A 5,046-nucleotide genomic window follows, 5' to 3' on the forward strand; every position below is an offset into this window, starting at 1 on the left:
TCAACAACAACAACAACAATGCTCTAGTGGATAAGCACTGAACTGTGAATCAGAAGTCCCTGGTTGAAGCCCACAAGTCACTCCAGGGGAGAAAGATGAAGCTTTCTGTTCCTGCAATGATTTACACCTAAAAGAATCCCTGTACAAGGTCACTATGAAAAATAATTGACTCAGCAGCACCTAACAGCAACACAACAACAAGGAAGACCAGTTAATACCACTATGATTCAAATTTACACACCAAACACTAAAGATGAAATTGAAGAATCTACTAACTTCTTCAGTGAGAAATTGATCAATTTGAGCAATCAAGATATATTTATAATTACTGGTGATTGGAATGTGAAGGTTTGAAGCGAAGAAGTAGTATCACTAGTTGCAGAATATGGTGTTTGTCATAGGAATGAGGTTGGAGATAGCATACTATCATTTTGCAATACTAATAACGTTCATTGCAATTACCTTTGGTAAACTATGTAAAGGATGATTATACACATGGGCCATACCAGATGGAATACACAGAAATCAAACTGACTACATTTGTGGGAAAAGAACTACATTGTGGGAAAACACTCAATATCATCAGCCAAAACAAGCTCATGGTCATGCTGTGGAACAGACAATAAATTGCTCATATGCAAGTTCAGGTTGGAGCCTAACAAAATAAAAAGAAGTGCACAAGAACCAAAACATGACCTTGAATGTATCCCACCTGAATTTAGAGATCATCTGAAGAAGCGAATTGATGCAATAGACACTAATGACCAGAGACCAGAAGGGCACAATACAGAGAACTTAAAGGCAGAAGTTCCAAATGACGCTTTAACCAATGCCAACACACGTGTCATTATGGCTATAATTAAAGATATTAATTTTTGTGTTACTCATTTTTCTTTAGAACGTAAGTCAAAGCCATTAACCTGAATGTGAATTATATATGCAATACGTACACAACCTTACATAAAATACTTTTCAAGAGTAACATAACATTTTTAAACTATTGGAAACTGACTGCTGATTTGTACTTTCACTTAATGGAACAAGAAGAGAACAAATTAAGCAGGGAGGATTCTACTGATAATACAGTTCTCAAAGATGAAAATGTCCACTCACTTCCTACTTACCACAGGCTACACAATGTACTGAGAGGATTCATTATGAGGAAAAGTCAATCACAGCTTGAAGAACTTAACTCTGAAAGGAACTAAGGAAAAAGCAAAGACCACTATTGTTTTCAAATAAGTGGTCTTAATTGTTCTTTTTATGGGAAAAGTTTCCATCAGTTTATTATAAATATATGTGACCCAGTCATCTTTGCAGCTTTCAGGTGAAGTCAAGCACATCATTTATACAATGTCTATGAGAAGAGGTCAGTAGAGAACATCTCATCTAAGTTATGACATCATCCATTCAAGTCCTTGGCACAGCCCTTCGCCAGTAAGAGCCCAACATGCCTGGATATGCCACTGATGATCTTGAATAGAAGTGAGTTTCAAAAACTGGGACATTTTTGCTACAGTCATGCATTCTAACATCTTGTTTATTAGCAAAAATCAGCAGTCCAGCTTTCCTTAAGTCCTCATATGTTACCATTTTATAGAGGTCTTCTCTAGTTACAGAAAGCCTTTCTCTGTCTGTAGTTCTCACAACAACTATTACAAACACAGTATTAGAATAGTAAGTGTTCCGGAAGAAAGAAGAGAATCTTGACCACCAATATTCCACATCAGGAAACGGGTGTTATTAACAACTATCTCGTCTACATTACTTCCTATTGTAGGGGGATGTATGGACAACTTCAGTCATAGATAATTGGCAAAGAATGGCAGTTTTCCCTGAGTTATCCAGCTCAATAATTCTAACTTTGTGCTCCTGGTGATTGAACAGTCTCCATATCCTTAAAGAAGAGAGTTGTCATTCTTGGGCAGCGGACCCCCCGCCCCCCCACATACACACACACACACCCCTGCAGTCCCCCGGACCCCCTGCCCTCCTGGGGCTCAGGCTGGGGCAGAGAAGAGTCAAGCGCCAGAGCTTCCCCGGAACCTGAGGGAGACTGACTCCCAGGCCGCCCTGGCTCCCAGGAAGTCTCACCACTGCCTCCATTGCACTCACGGGCCTCACGGACATCACCACCACGGTGTCTGTCAGAAGCCTCGAGGGCAGCCCCACATTGTTTTTTAGTCCTGTTCATCACCAGGTCTTTCTCTAGTGGAGGCAATGGGTAGGTTCGAATTCCAAACCACAAGGTCGGCAGTTCGAGCCCAGAACCCACTCCTTGGGAGAAAAATACGCACACAAAGATTTATAGCCTTAGAAACAGATTTGCTATGAATTGGAACTGACTCGACAGCACTTAGCAGGAGCAACTTAACAGCAACAACTACAATATAGTGCAAGAAGCACTAAGGAAAAAATTTATACCTACCAAAGAGAAACTAATCACTAAGACAAAAAATCTAGATAACTGTCCAAGTACTCGGGGGAGGGGGAGGTAATTATAATAAAAACATCAATTATTTCACTTATCAAACTAAAAGATTTAAAGCATATCTATATGTATATGCAAGGTTGGTAATTGAAGCTCACTAGCGGCTCGTCGGAAATCCAATACAGGGTTGCTATGGGTTGGAACCTACTACACAGCACTTAACAACAACAACAACAACAATATGTAATATTTAAGGAGCTCCCGTAGTGTACTGGTTATGACTTAGGATGCTAACCTCAAAGTCAACAGTTTGAGGTTCAGCCCTTCAGAGGAAGAAAGATGAGGGTTTTTGCTCCAACAAAGATTTACAGCCTCAGAAACCCTATGCAGGGTCTGATGACTTGGAACCGACTCCACAGCACACCACCACCACCATGTAATATTTAACAGTGTTAAGAATCTGTTGCTCAGGACAAGCACATACAAGTCCAAGCTTCCAACCATAAACAGATTTTAAGAAATCACTGAGCATTATGTATCAAGGTCCTTAAATGAGCTTATTTTTGTTGTTGTTGCTGAATAAATTTGCGTTAGGAAAGCTTTTTTAAAGAAAATGACAATACTTGTAGAAAAGACTCATCAATAAAGATTTCCTGAAAGTGATTTTGGAATAGTGCACAAGAAATGAACTGAAATGCCTATTAAAAAATACATTCAATGAGAGGCTTTGTTTGAGCGTTTCACAAGCATGCAGTCCATCTGGTAGAATGTCTGGAAGAAATCCAGTGTGTGGTCATTTCTTTATAGCTATTAATACCCTGAGCCTCTGGGTCAGTAATAATTTGTGTAACAAAGCCACAAACAAGGACAAAGATTTTGGAATTATGTCTTTAGCAGGTTTGTATGATAACAATACCTTACAGGTCAAGATGTGACTGAAATAATTTCTTTTGATGTTATTATGGTGGTAGTTAAGTGTCATCGAGTCAGTTATGATTCATTTGTTGTCGTTGTTAGGTGCCATCGAGTCAGTAGCAACTCATCGCGACCTTATGCACAGGAAAACACTGCCCAATCCTGGACCAACCTCACTAATGTTGCCACGCTTAAGCCCATGGATACGGCCACTTGGCCAGTCCATCTCGCTAGGGGTCTTCCTCTTTTTTTCTGACCCTCCACCTTACCAAACATGTTATCCTTTTCCAGCGACTGGTCCCTCCTGACAATATGTCTAAAGTATGAGAGATGAAATTTGGCCACCTTGGCCTCCAAGGAGCACTCTGGCTGCTCTTCTTCCACACAGATCTTTTGGTTCTATGGGCAGCCCATGGCACTTTCAATATTCTCCTCTGGTTATGATTCATAGTGACCCTTTATATGGTTTCCAAGAAGTGGCTGGTGGGTTTGAACCATCAATCTTATGGTTAGCAGTCCAGAGCTTATTCTACCGTGTCACACAAGGACTCCTTTTGATACATGATGTTAATTCTAAAAATAAAACCTAAGGCAGGAAAATAACAAAGAGCAAAGGCAAAAACACTTACTTCAAAAAATATTATTTGTAACATTATTTATAATAGTCGAGCATTAGAAACAAGTAAAACAGGAGCAATATACATATCAAGTGGTAAGGTATGGCTGAGAAACTCGATTTTTCTGACTTGAACTTATTGTAGCCAAGTGCCATAGAGTTGGTTCTGACTCACAGTGACCCTGTGTAGGGTTTCCATGAAGGGGCTGGTGGGTCTAAACTGCCAAAGCTACAGTTAGCAGTCCAATACGTGCCCTATAGTGCCACACCAGAACTCCGACTTGAAGTTAGTAACAGTAATATTCACTTGTAGTTGCATGCATTACTTATGGTAAAAGTGCTAGGTTGCGAACTAAAAGCTCAGAGGTTCAAATCCACTGATCACTCTGAGGGAAAAAAGATTTATTTGAAACTTTATTTGAAAATTGTTAAAGCAGAGAATTAACTTTATGTATAGTTAGACTGTACCTTTCTTTACTTTTCTTTTTTTTTTCCTTCTGTAGAATTTTTGCTTCTTTTTCTTTCCTTTTTACTTCCATTTTTTATTTTATTTTTTTCACAGTTCTGTTCTGGATCATTCAAAATAAAAATATAACACTAAAAATGTATGTGCAATGTAATATTTGGGAAGCTTGAGCACAGTTAAGGAGAGCAAATTAAAATCTAAAATACTTGATCCAACAAACTCAAAGAAAGCATTGACTGGTGCAAAGGCACATATTTAGGGAGTGTGGATTCCTAAGAGGTGATAAAGACAGAAAATGGAAGTTGTTGTTAGGGATCATTGAATAGGTTCTGAATCATAACAACCCTAAGTACAACAGAAAGAAACACTATCCAGTTCTGCACCGTCCTCATGATTGTTATGCTTGAGCTCATGTTGCTTCCACTGTGTCAATCCATCTCATTTGGATCTTCCTTTTGTTTGCTGAACTTCCACTTTACCAAGCATGATGTCTTTCTCCAGATTTATATCTCCTGACACATGTCCAATGAATGAGAAAAGAAATCTTGTCATCCTTGATTCTAACAAGCATTCTGGATGGATATATCTATATCTATATCTATATCTATATCTATATCT

The 5,046-nt window shown here is 38.9% G+C and overlaps 1 pseudogene; it reads right to left on the reverse strand.

Annotated features, from left to right (window-relative positions):
- Positions 1-1,385: 1,385 nt before the first annotated feature.
- On the reverse strand, positions 1,386-2,850 carry LOC102836286 (annotated as a pseudogene).
- Between the last annotated feature and the right edge of the window lie 2,196 nt (positions 2,851-5,046).

This window comes from Chrysochloris asiatica, unplaced genomic scaffold (assembly GCF_000296735.1).
Source record: "Chrysochloris asiatica unplaced genomic scaffold, ChrAsi1.0 scaffold00292, whole genome shotgun sequence".
Lineage (NCBI taxonomy): Eukaryota > Metazoa > Chordata > Mammalia > Afrosoricida > Chrysochloridae > Chrysochloris > Chrysochloris asiatica.